The following is an 18,251-nucleotide window of genomic DNA, read 5'->3' as shown; positions in this document are numbered from 1 at the left end:
TCTCTCACTCGAAGCATCTGTTCTGGAGACCCTAGTTACTTTGCAGCTAACTTCTGAAAATTTGCTTTTCTGTGTGATTTTCATTCTGCAGCGGAGTGTTTGCTGATATGAGACCTCCTGAAAGGTGTATGCCCGACCGAGACTCGGCACATTTGCTTTTCACGGGCGATGTTCAAATGTGTATGAATTCCTAAGGGACCAAACTGCTGAGGTCATCGGTCCCTAGACTTACACACTACTTACACTAGCTTACGCTTAGAACAACACACGCCCATGCCCGAGGGAGGACTCGAACCTCCGGCGGGAGGGGCCGCGCAATCCGTGACATGGCGCCGCAAACCGCTCGGCCACTCCGCACGGCTTTTCACGAGCTAGTGCTCTACTGACTGAGCTACCCAAGCACGACTCACGACCCGTCCTCATAGCGTTACTTTTCTGTTAGCATTTAAGAATCAACATAGATCATTTTTATACTGCACATGAAAGTACTGCGCACGAAAGTACAGTAAACAACCAACTCCAGTCACAGAGTGCCGTTTGTGGAAATGTTTAAACTAAAGTAGTAATAGACCAGAATACAAATGAGACACTGAGATCGATAACGGCCTAAAACACACAGCCTTCGATCCTATATTTAACTGAACAGCAAAGAAACCCGTAATACGGCTTTTCGTGAATTTTAATATATACAACGTGGGCCTACAATGTGGATAAACGTGACTCACCATAAGATCAACACCATCCAGAAGTATAAATAAATGCTACAATCTCGCAATCGGTGGTGGTGGTGGTTAGTGTTTTCGTCCCGTTGACAACGAGGTCATTAGAGACGGAGCGCAAGCTCGGGTTAGGGAAGGATTGGGAAGGAAATCGGCCGTGCCCTTTCAAAGGAATCATCCCGGCATTTGCCTGAAACGATTTAGGGAAATCACGGAAAACCTAAATCAGGATGGCCGGAGACGGGATTGAACCGTCGTCCTCCCGAATGCGAATCCAGTGTGCTAACCACTGCGCCACCTCGCTCGGTCTCGCAATCGATAGTGATGTGCTTTAGTCCCGTACGATTCTCAGCGCATCAAATGGATTGCTGTATGATAAAATTCATAACTTAATATACCATAACTCATTCAGAATCCCACAATATAGGTTTACTGTCAGTACAACTTTAACATATACTGACGTCCGATCTAATTCTGCTAGATAGTGAGTAAATTAGCGTATCTGAGGAGTGGGCTATCATTTAGCAGGATTTATGCCGAGCGAACGGCAGAAAAAGAGTGCTGCAGAGTGCTGCCAGCTGGTGGCACTGACGTAAACTTCAAGTTGAATGGCAAGGGCTAGCTGTGCACATCGTGAACCGTAAACATTGTGCATCAAATCCGTATGTATTTGGCCCGTAAGGCAATTACGTCCTGATGCCAAGTTTCATGGACTGTAGAGGAGCAGTAGCGCTGTACCTTTAAGTGTCGTATCTTTCAGATTGCGGTTTAAAAATGGCTCTGAGCACTATGGGACTTAACTGCTGTGGTCATCAGTCCCCTACAACTTAGAACTACTTAAACCTAACTAACCTAAGGACATCACACACATCCATGCCCGAGGCAGGATTCGAACCTGCGACCGCAGCGGCCACGCGGTTCCAGACTGTAGCGCCTAGAACCGCACGGCCACTCCGGCCGGCTTCAGATTGCGGCATCTATGTTATGTTTCACAGCTTTCAAAGAAAAATAACCAATAAATCCACAAGGCATCGAAAGTTTGGGTGTTCACGTGCTCTTGTGCTCTTACGCTGTAGCTGCCACTGCTTTTATGTCTCTGCTGTGTGTCCTGGCAACGGCCTTGCTGCAGTGGATACACCGGTTCCCGTCAGATCACCGAAGTTAAGCGCTGTTGGGCGTGGCCGGCACTGGGATGGGTGACCGTCCGGGCCGCCATGCTCTGTTGCCATTTTTCGGGGTGCGCTCAGCCTCGTGATGCCAATTGAGGAGCTACTCGACCCAATAGTAGCGGCTCCGGTCACAGAAAGCCATCATAACGACCGGGAAATCGGTGTGCTAACCACACGCCCTCTTAACCACATTCTAAGTTGAGGATGATACGGCGGTCGGATGGTCCCGATGGGCCACTTGTGGCCTGAAGGCGGAGTGCTTTGTGTGTCCTGGTAAGGTCAAGGTCCAGTTTGCCAGGTCCTGCATGTGACATTATCTTTGTCACTCTCACATTACTTCCCAAAAACCGATCATTGTACAAAATCGGCCCAACATGCAACAAAACGCATGTGTCGCCAATGTTTCTCTCGATCACAACATCTATGAATACAATGATAAAACGTTATGAATACTTTCCACCGCGACGTTGGACGCTGCCTGGTAACGTTGTGGGCATGTGAAGCGGTTACAAAGTACGTAGGTGGAGCAGACATAGATGAGGGATTACCCTTGCGAAGATGTGGGCTACAAATGTAGAAATCCATTGACGAAGAGCGGATTATTATTACGCAAAGCCTGTGAACGAGTATCTCAAAAACGGCGAAGCTGGTCGAATGTTCACATGCTACTATACTGCGCATCTACAGAAAGAGGCAGAAGGACAATGAAACTACCACTAGGCGCTAAATGTTTGGACGTCCACCACTCTTGACAGAACGCGGGGTTCAGAGGCTTGTCTGCTTTGTAAAGTAGGAGAAATTGTGATCTGTGGCATCTCTGCCGAAAGAGCACAATGCTGGTACATGAACAAGTATTTCACAGCTCACTGTTCATCATACATTGTTGAACACAGAGCTCCGCAGCAGACCACAACTATGTTTTCACATGTTGACCCAAAGACATCGTCATTTACGATTGGGGTCGGCCGTTGTGGCCGAGCGGTTCTAGGCGCTTCAGTCTGGAACGACGCGACCGCTACGAATCCTGCCTCGGGCATGGATGTGAGTGATGTCCTAAGGTTAGTTAGGTTTAAGTAGTTGTAAGTTCTAGGGGACTGATGACCTCAGATGTTAAGTCTCAGAGTGCTCAGAGCCATTTGAACCATCTGAATTACGATTGGGGTAGGCACGGGACCATCGAGATTCAACAGTCGAGCAATGGAAACGTGTCTGCCCTTCGGGTGATCACAGTTTTGCTGCACTAGGTCGATGGTCGTCTCCACAAACGCCACATCGAGCTGAACGGGGGCTGGAAACATGCAGCGTGCCACGAATACACGCTGGTGGGAGCAGCGTTATGCTAAAGGGGACATCTCCTGAGGTTACATGGGACCTGTGGTAGTAATCGAAAACATGCTGACAGCTGCCAACCACCAACCCTTTGTGTGCTTGATATCCTCCGCGATAGCGATGTCATCTTTCAGCAATGCATTATAGTGAACTCACGTTGATGTTCAAATGGTTCAAATGGCTCTAAGCACTATGGGACTTAACATCTGAGATCATCAGTCCCCTAGATTTAGAAGTACTTAAACCTAACTAACCTAAGGACATCACACACATCCATGCCCGAGGCAGGATTCGAACCTGCGACCGTAGCAGCAGCGCGGTTCTGGACTGAAGCGCCTAGAAACGCTCGGCACAGTGGCCGGCCACGTTGATGTCACGGCAACCAAATTCTCCTGATGTGAATCCTGTGGAACCCATCTGGGTCGCCATCGGACACTGTCACCGCGTACGCAGATCAGCAGCCTGTTATTTACCTTAATTACACTATTAGCCATTAAAATTGCTACACCAAGAAGAAATGCAGATGATAAACGGGTATTCATTGGACAAACATATTGTACTAGAAGTGACATGTGAATACATTTTCACGCAATTTGGGTGCATAGATCCTGAGAAATCAGTACCAGAACAACCACCTCTGGCCATAATAACGGCCTTGATATGCCTGGGAATTGAGTCAAACAGAGCTTGGGTGGCGTGCACAGGTACAGCTGCCCATGCAGCTTCAACACGATGTCACAGTTCATCAAGAGAAGTGACTGGAGTATTGTGACGAGCCAGTTGCTCGGCCACCATTGACCAGATGTTTTCAACTGGTGAGAGATCTGGAGAATGTGCTGGCCAGGGCAACAGTCGAACATTTTCTGTATCCAGAAAGGCCAATACAGGACCTGCAACATGCGGTCGTGAATTATCTTGCTGAAATGTAGGGTTTCGCAGGGATCGAATGAAGGGTAGAGCCACGGGTCGTAACACATCTGAAATGTGACGGCTACTGTTCAAAGTGCCGTCAAGGCGAATAAGAGGTGACCGAGACGTGTAACCAATGGCACCCCATACCATCACTCCTGGTGATACGCCAGTATGGCGATGACGAATACACGCTTCCAATGTGCGTTCACCACGATGTCGCCAAACACGAATGCGACCATCATGATGCTATAAACAGAACCTGAATTCATCCGAAAAAATGACGTTTCGGCATTCGTGCACCCAGGTTCGTCGTTCAGTACACCATCGCAGGCGCTCGTGTCTGTGATGCAGCGTCAAGGGTAACCGCAGCCATGGTCTCCGACCTGATAGTCCATGCTGTTGCAAATGTCGTCGAACTGTTCGTGCAGATGGTTGTTGTTTTGCAAACGTCCCCATCTGTTGACTCAGGGATCGAGACGTGGCTGCACGATCCGTTACAGCCATGCGGATAATATTCTTGTCATGTCGACTGCTAGTGATACGAGGTCATTAGCATCCAGCACGGCGTTCCGTATTACCCTCCTGAACCCACCGTTTCGATATTGTGCTAACAGTCATTGGATCTCGACCAACTCGAGCAGCAATGACGCGATACGATAAACTGCAATCGCGATAGGCTACAATCCGACCTTTATCAAAGTCGGAATCGTGATGGTACGCATTTCTCTTCCTTACACGAGGCATCACAGCAACGTTTCACCAGGCAACGCCGGTCAACTGCTGTTTGTGTATGAGAAATCGGTTGGAAACTTTCCTCATGTCAGCACGTTGTAGGTGTCGCCACGGGCGCCAACCTTGTGTGAATGCTCTGAAAAGCTAATCATTTGCATATCACAGCACTTCTTCTAGTCGGTTAAATTTCGCGTATGTAGCACGTCATTTTCGTAGTGTAGCAATTTTAACGGCCAGTAGTGTACATGACCTGTGCGTGACATACGTCTACAAACCTACCAATAAATTTTCGGACCCATGATACGCAGAATCAGAGATGTATTTCGTTCCAAAGATGGGAAAACAAGCTATTAAGCTGCTGGTCATAATGTTTTGGCTCATCAGTGTACATAATATTGCCTCATAACCACACGTCCGCCTGTGCGGTAAAGAAGCAAAATGTTCTTAGCACCACATGAGCTGCTCAGCAGATTCAAATGTAGCTGAATCCTTGCTGACAAACAAAAAGCTGAGCATACGAGTAGTCAAAATGAGTGTAACGATGGCTACTGGAGGAGTCTTCAATGTATTTGGAAGCAATATCACACCTCTTGGAAAAAACATCTGATTGTGCGTAAAATCAGTCTAAATGCACGTTAATCACGAAGGTAACGAAACGCAACACATCACAACACATTTCATACAGTCAACAGAAACACGAATGCAAAAATGACGGAAGTAGAAAGAATTCAGCGTGGAATTTAAGAGCTCAATCTCTTAAAAAAAAAAAAAAAAAAAAAAGGAAATCCATGGTTTGATGTGCTAACCATTAGACTCTGTGCTGAATATGCTTAGGAACTTGTTCCTCATCTTGCATCAGTTTGCCATAGGTGTCTGGAACAACGGAGAAAACGTGTCCACAAAAAGGCGCAGTTTGGTCTAGTCTATAACAAGTGGCGCAAGACTGATGCGCAGAACTATAGACCCATCTCACTTGAAGGGTTATGGAACGTTACACTATCTGATCTAAAGTATCTGTATACTCTTATGTAATGCAGAACTGACATGCCAACATTAAAACAAGTGGAGAGTATTTTGTTGTCAGCTGTGAGGTAACGGGCAAATTGTGGTGCCCTGAAAATATTTTACGTTTGGAGTTGGCGTGGCCACACGGTCCGCTCGGCAGGCCGACCACGTGGTGCCGGACGTTGGCCAAAGCAAGAAGGGTCCAACCCGAGCGCATGGCTGGGAATTCCGTGGTGACGCCGTGTCGATGAAACAGTTGTATGTTGAGAGTGTCAAAGATGGCGGACTTTGTGAACATCATGGCAGACATTTCACAGTTCGTATAGAAATTAATAGTAGCCAGATGAATCATGATAACTCAGAAAGAAACATGAACATTACTATTATTTTCACGATGATTCTGATGGTGTAATCAGATTTTCAATATTTTTATTAGTTTAAAGTTTAGCATCTGACGGTAAATTATACAAGTAACACCGAACAACGAATTTCCAAAATCTAAACGCTTCATCCGATCTCGTCGATCGACATGTCTTTAGAAAGCTATTAGTGTAAACCTAAATTGGTATGAATTACTGGCATGTAACTTCAATAGTACGTGAGTTATTGTATGTCAAAGTGGCCGATTACTATCGATCGCGTCAGGCCATAAGTACTCTGCATTTACACGAAAAAGTGGTAGCAGCATGCTTATAAATATATTTATTCATCTATGTCTTGGTTTATATTTGATATACGGTATTCATGAAGAAATTGATTAAATATTTACTATGTTTTAGAAAGCACAGAGACGTTAGGCTACTGGCCTACTTTTGCTTGCTGTTTCTTTGATATATGTCTATTTCATTTGTTTATGTATTAAATAACGTGTGTTAGAGGGTGTTTATGGTCCAGCCGTAGAAATATTTATTCAATTTCAAGTTATTTAAACGTAAATCCAGTATTTCGTATGTGTTTCAATACGTTTGTGGGTATGAGTTGGCTTGGAGACATGGAGGCAGCGCGCTAGCCAATCACAGCGCTCGTGAATGGGGAGACTGGATGGAAGTGGGAGAAGAGCATCGTTTTGAGGGAGGACAGAAGAGTTCTGCGCAGGACGGCACAGGACACGGGGGGAGTCCGGGACATTACGGCGCTGGGGACACACGGTCGCAAGAGAGACTTGGAGTGTAGAGCGGTTTGCGCGTGGTCGCGGCAGATAGAAATACTTCGTAGTGTCGACCTGTGCGCTTGTGAGATTTCCGTGGCTTCTATAGTGAAGACGTAGTGTGCGTTTAGAAGTGAATATCTCGCGAGCTATGTTATTGTTCTTAACTAATTACGTGCAGTACGAATCTATTGGTTCCCTGTTATTCATCTTATATTTTATTTTATTTCTAAGCCATCGACACTAAAAAGTTTTTTGCGGAAATATACCACATTCTTAAAAGTACTTTTACTATCGTACTCATCATTTAAAGTCGTTAAGATAGTACCTGCAGATTTTATTGAATTGCAATCTTTCATTTATAAATTTCTACGTTACAATCGCAATTGCCGAGTGATAGGAACCTTCAACCATTCGATTCATGTGTATATTCATATTGTATACTGTAGACTCAGCAGTATTTGGCTTGTAATGCAGCAACTACGTATCCCTGCCCCTACACAACGATACCAGCCAAAACTTTTAATATTTCAACTCTGAGTCGGAGGGTACGTAGTTGATGGCCACCACACCATTTCATTCTTATTATTTGAAAGCCCGCACAGTGGACAAGCAGTAACAGCAAAATGGGTCGTTCAGGAGAGCTCAGTGAATTCGAATGAGGACCAAACACTGGGATGTGAATGTAAAGTGGAAACGCGAAGGAACAGCCACAGATAAAACAAGACCAGACAGGTCTCATGTGCTGACAGAGAGTTACGGCCGAGCACTGCAGAGGGTGGTTGTAAAAATTGCATGAAATCAGCGGAAGGACTCACTCTTGTCTTCCAAGGCGTTACCAGCAGTCTAGCCAGCCCAATGAATGTGCGGAGAGAGCTAAAAATAAAGTGGGCAGAATGACCGAGTAGCTCCTCATAGGCCACAAATTTTTGTAGTCAGCGCTAAGTGACACTTTGTGTAGTGTAAAAAGCGACGTCTCTGGACTGTGAGTGATTGGGAATGAGTGATTCAGAGCGACAAATCACGCTATATCCTATGGCAATACCAAGGGTTTGACTAACAACTGGAGAACGTTATCTGCCAAGCTGTGGCCTGGCAACAGGTAAGAATGGATGACCTGGGGATGCAGCATAGGGATGCTTCTTTGGTTAAGATTTGGATCCTTTACTCCGCTTAAGAAAACGCAAAAATGTGGAAGGATATGAACAAAATTTACAGCAACATGTACTGACTACAGTAGAGGAGTAATTCGGAGACGAATGTTTGTTTCAGCTTGAGAATGCACTTTTCTTAAAGCAGTATCTGTGACGCAATTGTCTGCAGATGATAAGATTCCTGAAACCAACTGTCTTATCCAGAGTCCCAACCTCATCTCAGTGATCTTTGAGATGAGTTAAGAAATGGATTCGCTCCTAAGCCTAGCGTCCAACATTTCTACCCCCTCTGATTTCGGCTCTTGAGGACTCCATGCTCTGCGATCGCTGGTAGCATACCGCGTCTTGTACTCGTCCACAGCGGCGGTCGGAGTCAAACCACCAAGTTACGACATCTGAAGATGGGCGTGTTCTAAGTACAATAACCTTACAACTGTAGTGGTATTTTCAGCCTCTGGTCTTGAGGAAGAATAGACATTCAGATACCTCATTGGAAGTGTCCCTAGCAGAGTTCAAACAGCCGTAAAGGCGACGACTTCATGTCCATTAATAGGCATCTAGATACTTTTGATGAGTTAGTGTGCATCGTGCTCGATTCGATGGCCGCAACCACGCAGATGCAAATCTCAGCTCATTCTGCTCATCTAAGAGTTTCTGAAGGCATTATATAAAGGAGATCAGGCTAATTCCGTTTTTATTGACTTTCAGCAATCATTCGATATAGTTGTGTATCCCTCCCCCCATGAACCATGGACCTTGCCGTTGGTGGGGAGGCTTGCGTGCCTCAGCGATACAGATAGCCGTACTGTAGGTGCAACCACAATGGAGGGGTATCTGTTGAGAGGCCAGACAAACGTGTGGTTCCTGAAGAGGGGCAGCAGCCTTTACAGTAGTTGCAAGGGCAACAGTCTGGATGATTGACTGATCTGGCCATGTAACACTAACCAAAACGGCCTTGCTGTGCTGGTACTGCGAACGGCTGAAAGCAAGGGGAAACTACGGCCGTAATTTTTCCCGAGGACATGCAGCTTTACCTTATGGTTAAATGATGATAGCGTCCTCTTGGATAAAATATTCCGGAGGTAAAATAGTCCCCCATTCGGATCTCCGGGCGGGGACTACTCAAGGAGGAGGAGATTAGTGTTTAACGTCCTGTCGACAACGAGGTCATTAGAGACGGAGCGCAAGTTCGGGTGAGGGAAGAATGGGGAAGGAAATCGGCCGTTCCCTGTCAAAGGAACCATCCCGGCATTTGCCTGAAACGATTTAGGGAAATCACGGAAAACCTAAATCAGGATGGCCGGAGACGGGATTGAACCGTCGTCCTCCCGAATGCGAGTCCAGTGTGCTAACCACTGCGCCACCTCGCTCGGTCGAGGGACTACTCAAGAGGATAGGTTTTCAGAAATTACTGCAACCAGTCGCCTTTTATGTAGATGTATTTTATTTAACCATGACCGGTTTCGAGCTGCCTAGCAACTCATCATCAGATGGTATATACATTTAGTGCTAAATGTATATACCATCTGATGATGAGTTGCTAGGCAGCTCGAAACCGGTCATGGTTAAATAAAATACATCTACATAAAAGGCGACTGGTTGCAGTAATTTCTGAAAACCTTTTCACACCACAGTCGCAGTGTTCCACATCCACAATGGATAAAAGTCTTACTCAAGAGGATGTCATTATCAGGAGAAAGAAAACTGGCATTCTACGGATCGGAGCGTGGAATGTCAGATCCCTTAATCGGGCAGGTAGGTTAGAAAATTTAAAAAGGGAAATGGATATGTTAAAGTTAGATATAGTGGGAATTAGTGAAGTTCGGTGGAAGGAGGAACAAGACCTCTCGTCAGGTGACTACAGGATTATAAACACAAAATCAAATAGGGGTAATGCAGGAGTAGGTTTAATAATGAATAGGAAAATAGGAATGCGGGTAAGCTACTACAAACAGCACAGTGAACGCATTATTGTGACCAAGATAGACATGAAGCCCATGCCTACTACAGTAGTACAAGTTTATATGCCAACTAGCTCTGCAGATGAGGAAGAAATTGAAGAAATGTATGATGAAATAAAAGAAATTATTCAGATTGTGAAGGGAGACGAAAATTTAATAGTCATGGGTGACTGGAATTCGACATTAGGAAAAGGGAGAGAAGGAAACGTAGTAAGTGAATATGGATTGGGGGTAAGAAATGAAAGAGGAAGCCGCCTGGTAGAATTTTGCACAGAGCGCAACTTAATCATAGCTAACACTTGGTTCAAGAATCATGAAAGAAGGTTGTAAACATGAAAGAAGCCTGGAGATACTGATAGGTTTCAGATAGATTATATAATGTATAGACAGAGATTTAGGAACCAGGTTTTAAATTGTGAGACATTTCCAGGGGCAGATGTGGATTCTGACCACAATCTATTGGTTATGACCTGTAGATTAAAACTGGAGAAACTGCAAAAAGGTGGGAATTTAAGGACATGGGACCTGGATAAACTGACTAAACCAGAGATTGTACAGAGTGTCAGGGAGAGCATAAGGGAAGAATTGACAGGACTGGGGGAAAGAAATACAGTATAAGAAGAACGGGTAGCTTTGAGGGATGAAGTAGTGAAGGCAGCAGAGGATCAAGTAGGTAAAAACGCGAGGGCTAGTAGAAATCCTTGGGTGACAGAAGAAATACTGGATTTAATTGATGAAAGGAGAAAATATAAAAATGCAGTAAATGAAGCAGGCAAAAAGGAATACAAACGTCTCAAAAATGAGATCGACAGGAAGTGCGAAATGGCTAGACTGGCATGGCTAGAGGACTAATGTAAGGATGTAGAGGCTTATCTCACTAAGGGTAAGATAGATACAGCCTACAGGAAAATTAAAGAGACCTTCACAGAAAGGAGAACCACTTGCATGAATATCAAAAGCTCAGATGGAAACCCAGTTCTAAGCAAAGAAGGGAAAGCAGAAAGGTGGAAGGAGTATATAGAGGGTCCTTACAAGGGCGATGTACTTGAGGACAGTATTATGGAAATGGAAGAGGATGTAGATGGAGATGAAATGGGAGATATAATACTGCGTGAAGAGTTTGCCAAAGCACTGAAAGACCCGAGTCGAAACAAGGCCCCGGGAGTAGAACTACTGACAGCCTTGGCAGAGCCAGTCCTGACGAAAGTCTACCATATGGTGAGCAAGATGTATGAAACAGGCGAAATACCATCAGACTTCAAGAAGAATATAATAATTCCAATCCCAAAGAAAGCAGGTGTTGACAAATGTGAACATTACCAAACTATCAGTTTAATAAATCACGGCTGCAAAATACTAACGCGGATTCTTTACAGACGAATGGAAAAACTAGTAGAAGCCAACCTTGGGGAAGATCAGTTTGGATTCCGTAGAAATTGTGAGACACGTGAGGCAATACTGACCCTACGACTTATCTTTGAAGAAAGATTAAGGAAAGGCAAACCTACTTTTCTAGCATTTGTAGACTTAGAGAAAGCTTTTGACAATGTTGACTGGAATACTCTCTTTCAAATTCTGAAGGTGGCAGGGGTAAAATACAGGGAGCGAAAGGCTATTTAGAATTTGTACAGAAACCAGATGGCAGTTATAAGAGTCGAGGGACATGAAAGGGAAGCAGTGGTTGGGAAGGGAGTGAGACAGGGTTGTAGCCTCTCCCCGATGTTATTCAGTCTGTATATTGAGCAAGCAGTGAAGGAAACAAAAGAAAAATTCAGAGTAGGTATTGAAATCCATGGAGAAAAAATTAAAACTTTGAGGTTCGCCGATGACATTGTAATTCTGTCAGAGACAGCAAAGGGCTTGGAAGAGCAGTTGAATGGAATGGATAGTGTCTTGAAAGGAGGGTATAAGATGAACATCAACAAAAACAAAACGAGGATAATGGAATGTAGTGGAATTAAGTAGGGTGATGCTGATGGAATTAGATTAGGAAATGAGACACTTAAAGTAGTAAAGGAGTTTTGCTATTTGGGGAGCAAAATAACTGATGATGGTCGAAGTAGAGAGGATATAAAATGTAGACTGGCAATGGCAAGGAAAGCATTTCTGAAGAAGAGAAATTTGTTAACATCGAGTATTGATTTAAGTGTCAGGAAGTCATTTCTGAAAGTATTTGTATGGAACGTAGCCATGTATGGAAGTGAAACATGGACGATAAATAGTTTGGACAAGAAGAGAATAGAAGCTTTCGAAATGTTGTGCTACAGAAGAATGCTGAAGATTAGATGGGTAGGTCACATAACTAATGAGGAAGTATTGAATAGGATTGGGGAAAAGAGAAGTTTGTGGCACAACTTGACTAGAAGAAGGGATCGGTTGGTAGGACATGTGTTGAGGCATCAAGGTATCACCAATTTAGTATTGGAGGGCAGCGTGGAGGGTAAAAATCGTAGAGGGTGACCAAGAGATAAATACACTAAGCAGATTCAGAAGGATGTAGATTGCAGTAGGTACTGCTGTAGGTAGATGAAGAAGCTTGCACAGGATAGAGTAGGATGGAGAGCTGCATCAAACCAGTCTCAGGACTGAAGACCCCAACAACAACAACAGTTGTGTATCGTACCCTAAATACGTGCATATGAAATATGCGAATAGATATACGAATGATCTGAAGACATCTTAGTAAACCGAACTGAATTCCTCTTTATTAATTATTAATTAGGAGGCAATGTCATAAACGAAAAGATAGTTTCCAACGTAGCCCAACGTAGTGTGTTAGGGCCGCTACTGTTCACGATACTCCCAGGGTGCTTTTTCGATGCGTGAGGAAACACCCATCTGCAGAAGAAAATTGCTGTTTAATTTGTTGCTTCTCCAACGATTTAGGCAGTAACAGATGCCATTTTTTGAATTATAGTACACTTAAACGACAAAAGCCATGGGATACCTCCAAACATCCTGTCGGACCTTCTTTTGCCCGGCTTAGTGGAGGAACTCGACGTGGGATAGATTCAGAAAGTCGTTCGAAGTCCCCTGCAGAAATATTGAGCCACGCTGCCTCTACAGCCGTCAATAACTGCGAAAGAGTTGCCAGTGCAGGAGTTTGTGCGCGGACTGACCTCTCGATTATGTCCCATAAATGTTCGATGGGATTCATGTCCGGCGATCGGGGTGGCCGAATCATTTGCTCGAAGAGTCCAGAGTGTTCTTCAAACCAGTAGCGAGCAATTGTGACCCGGTGACACAGCGCATTGTCACGTGAACATGAAGTCAATGAATGGGTGCAAATTGTCTCCAAGAAGCCAAACATAACCATTTCTGGTCAATGATCGGTTCAGTTGGACCAAAGGTCCCAGTCCATTACTTGTAAACACAGACCACACCATTATGGAGCCTCCACAGTGCCTTGTCGACAACTTGGGTCCGTGGCTATCTTACCGACTGGAACCGGGATTCATCTGACCAGGCCACGGTTCTCCAGTCGTCTAGGGTCCAACGCGATACGGTCACGAACGCAGGGGAGGCGCTGCAGGCTACGTCGTGCTGTTAGCAAAGGCACTCGCGTCGGTCGTCTGTTGACATAGTCCATTAACACCAGATTTCACCGCGTCGTCCTAACGGACACTTTCGTCGTATACCCCACAGTGATTTCTGTGGTCATTTCACGCATTATTCTTTGTCTGTTAGCACTGACATCCCTGCGCAAACGCCGCTGCTCTCGGTCGTTAAGCGAAGGTCGTCGGCCACTGCGTTGTCTGTTGTGAGAGTTAATGCCTGAAATGTGGCGTTCTCCACACACCCTTGACTCTGTGGATATTGAATTCTCTAACAAGTCCCGAAACGGAATGTCCGATGCATCTAGCTCCAACTACCATTTCGCGTCTGGCGGTCATAATCATGTTGGACGCCGTTTGACAAGAATCACCTGAGTACAAATGACAGCTGCGTCAATGTACTGCCCCTTTGCACCTCTTGTACGCGATACTACCGCCATCTGTACATGTGAATATCGCTGTTCCACGACTTTTGTCACTTCTGTGTGTGACTTTCAGAAACCTCTTGTGGCCGGAAGAGACAGCCATGCAAGGATGTCGGAACGAGCAGCCACTCGGTAGGCTTCTGCCTCATGTTGTCAGTACGTGGCCGCCATGTTCTCGGAAGAGTAGACCTCATTCGGTCGGCGACACTCGTCAAATAGTCCTGCTCGTCGCGCCTGACGGAAGAGGGTTGTTTTCAAAGTGCGACCCAATCTCTCACTCAGTTCATGACTGAAACTTTTCGCGAATTTTGCGATCAATGAGATTCGTTTAGACGAAGCAGCTTCATGAAATCTTTAAAATTGATCATTTTACGATTGAATTATTTGTTTTTATGTTCTTCCGAATTGAAGACTTGAAATGAAGAAGCCTCTAATTGCCGAAAATAATGAATTTGAGGAAAATGAGTTTTAAATATACTAGGTAAGTAATGGTCATAATTGCGCTATTAAATGTGTTTCACAGTCTTCAAAAGACGTATAAAAGTTGCATTGTAATAGTAAGAAAAACTTGGTGTAGCTGGAAATGCAATGAAAAGATCTAAGTGCCGCAGTTCAAACTCAGCAAGAGATATTAAAAGGTCCATTTCAGTCAAATGTTTCTTCTTTTCTCCACAGATGTAACTTGTAACATCCAGGCCAGATAGCCACATTTTCTAGATTTTTTTGTACTCGTACACCTTTCCTCAAAACAGGGATATCTTACCTGGCTTCAACTTCATTGAAACGTATCCTGGTCTTAGTTTCATCAGGATTATGTTTGACTAACCACAGCCACTGTGCGCTTTGGATGTATTTAGATCTGCTGTATTTATAATACAATCTGCTGTTTTATTGAAATACAAGATGTCAGATGGTTCAAATGGTTCAAATGGCTCTGAGCACTATGCGACTTAACTTCTGAGGTCATCAGTCCCCTAGAACTTAAAACTAATTCAACCTAACTAACCTACGGACATCACACACATCCATGCCCGAGGCAGGATTCGAACCTGCGACCGTAGCGGTCGCTCGGCTCCAGACTGTAGCGCCTAGAACCGCACGGCCACTCCGGCCGGCAAGATGTCAGATGCATTCATCTTACTGATGATGGATGGGATTTATTTGCTCTATAATATCCTTTACATCTCCTGGAACAATGTCTTTTGTAACTCAATAATAAACATTCTGTTCAGTTATGGTGTAAATTAACGATCAGTAATGAGAAATACCTCCTGTTCCGGACGAGCTTTTAAGGGAATACGTTAATTACTTGAACTTATGAACTCATTTCTCTCTATATTTCAGCTTCATCTTCATTGCTGCCGCAGTGCCTTCTCCTTTAATACGTCGTTTCTGTCCGCTTGAACTATCACGAACTTCCGCTGCGTCCACCATTTCATGTAACAATGAGCAATAAATGCACGGAACATAGAGCCCTTTAGATGCCAACAGCAGTGGCTGTTAAACCGCATGCCACCTGTTAATTACATTTCCATTTATTGCAGCCTGAGACTTTTATACGTTACTGGGTTTGTCATATAGATCCCATTTCACAAAATACTTCAAAACTATTTATTATGGAACTTAGAGTCTTTTTTACTTCATGTCTTCAACTGTCGTAGACATTTGTTTTCGTGAAAATGGTACACAAATTTTCGATTTTTCGGCGTTATCTGTATGCCGTTTGATTTCCCATGTATACCGAAAAGTCACGCTGTGTGAATGACCTGGCAGACGTCTCTACCTGTATGAGGCTTTCCGCAGACGACAAATATGCGTTTAGGAAGGTGACATGGATAGAAGCTTGTTGTAAAGGGTGAGGACATTCAGTGGTAGAGGTTGATGGGTCAGGGTGAGTCAAAAGTAGCTCGTTGTCTACAGTACCCTTTGTTTATTTTTCGACAGTGTTTTCTGTCATTGTGGTTGATAATGGAAGCAAAACTACAGAAAAATCAAGACCCGATTATAGGATTTGTCGACCTGGAAAAAGAATTCGACAATGTCAAATGGTGCAAGATTTCGAAATTCTGTGAAAAAGTAGGCTTAAGCAATAGGGAAAGACGGGTAGTATACAATATTTTCATTGGTCATGGAAACCACACATTGCATGTTGCAGCACCAAACAGTGAGACCTTCAGAGGTGGTGGTCCAGATTGCTGTACACGCAGGTACCTCTAACACCCAGTAGCACGTCCTCTTGCACTGATGCACGCCTATATTCGTCGTGGCATATTATCCACGAGTCCATCGAGGCACTATTGGTCCAGATTTTCCCACTCCTCAACGGCAATTCGGCGTAGAGGCCTCAGAGTGGTTGGTGCGTCACGTTGTCCATAAACAGCCCTTTTCAATCTATAACAGGCATGTTCGATAGGGTTCATGGTTGGAGAACATGCTGGCCACTCTAGTCGAGCGATGTCGTTATCCTGAAGAAAGTCATTCACAAGATGTGCGCGATGGGAGCGCGAATTGTCGTCTATGAAGACGAAACCCTCGCCAATATGCTGCCGCTATGGTTGCACTATCGGTCGGAGGATGGTAATCACGTATGGTACAGCCGTTAGGGCGCCTTCCATGACCATCAGCGCCTTACGTCGGCCGCACATAATGCCACCCCAAAACAGCAGGGAACCTCTACCTCGCTGCACTCGCTGGACAGTGTGTCTAAGGCGTTCAGTCTGACCGGATTGTCTCCAAACACGGCTCCGACGATTGTCTGGTTGAAGGCATGTGCGACACTCATCGGTGAAGAAAACGTCATGCCAATCCTGAGCGATCCATTCTGCATGTTGTTGGGCCCATCTGTGAAACGTCCCCTTTGAACAATTATACATGACTGTGCTTAAACTGACACACAATATTTTGTTAGCGCAACGCAATCTGACTTTCAAAATTCCCTACAAAAGAATGGCCCTGACTAACATTAAACTATACCTTTCACAAATCACTTACCTCACAAAAATCTTCGCTGCTCAAGCTACTGCAATACAGCGAGCGCCACTACTGCCAGCTAAACGAAAGATTCAAACTATGGAAGGCACTAACTACTGATAGGGATAGTTAGCAAATGAAAGATATTAATAGAGAACAAACAATGTATTTACCTTGATATCATCATATATAAATATAGCAGTTCATGACAAATTTCAAAACTCCGCCATCTCTCTCCCCACATCCTCCACTGCTGGCGGCTCACCTCCAACTGCGCAACGCTACGCGCTGTTCACATCCAGCTGCCGCTGCCCAACACTACAATGGCAGACAACAATGCAAACTAGCCACAGACTGCACACAGCACAGCCAGTGATTTTCATATTGACCGCTACGTAACGTTGCCAATAAGAAAACATAAACAGCCTACTTACATAGAGAAAACATAAACAGCCTACTTACATCTGTAACGCCCTGCATGGTGTCGGGGTTGCAAAGATGGACGTCGCCATGGACGTCGGGAGTGAAGTTGCGCATCTTGCAGCCTATTGCGCACAGTGTGAGTCGTAACACGAAGTCCTGTGGCTGCACGAAAAGTATTATTCAACATGGTGGCGTTGCTGTCAGGGTTCCTCCGAGCCATAATCCTTAGGTAGCGGTCATCCACTGCAGTAGTAGCCCTTGGGTGACCTGAGCGAGGCATGTCATCGACAGTTCCTGTCTCTCTGTATCTCCTCAATGTCCGAACAACATCGCTTTGGTTCACTCCGAGACGCCTGGACACTTCCCTTGTTGAGATCCCTTCCTGGCACAAAGTAACAATGCAGATGCGATCGAACCGAGGTATTGGCCGTATAGGCATGGTTGAATTACAGACAACGCGAGCCGTGTACCTCCTTCCTGGTGGAAAAACTGGAACTGATCAGCTGTCGGCCACCCTCCGTCTAATAGGCGCTGCTCATGCATGGCTGTTTACGTCTTTTGGCTGGTTTAGTGACATCTCTGAACAGTCATAGAGACTGTGTGTGTGATACAATATTCACAGTCAACGTCTATAATCAGGAGTTCTGGGAACTGGGGGTGTTGTAAAACTTTCTTTGATATATGTATATTAATCAAGTTCACTGTATGGTTCAAACCTCAAACATCTTCAGTCTGCATATACAGGGTGGTC

General features: G+C 44.8%; 1 protein-coding gene and 1 pseudogene across 1 annotated transcript in view; one reads left to right on the top strand and one right to left on the bottom strand.

Annotated features, from left to right (window-relative positions):
• Positions 1-18,251, bottom strand: part of LOC124622384 — a 226,377-nt gene that overhangs the window by 188,966 nt on the left and 19,160 nt on the right. The gene's annotated exons all lie outside the window — the stretch shown is intronic.
• LOC124623250 lies at positions 1,830-1,947 on the top strand (annotated as a pseudogene).

This window comes from Schistocerca americana, chromosome 7 (genome assembly GCF_021461395.2).
Source record: "Schistocerca americana isolate TAMUIC-IGC-003095 chromosome 7, iqSchAmer2.1, whole genome shotgun sequence".
Taxonomy (NCBI): domain Eukaryota; kingdom Metazoa; phylum Arthropoda; class Insecta; order Orthoptera; family Acrididae; genus Schistocerca; species Schistocerca americana.
Note: the sequence above shows the minus strand (reverse complement) of the source record. Positions and strands in the feature narration are given on the sequence as shown.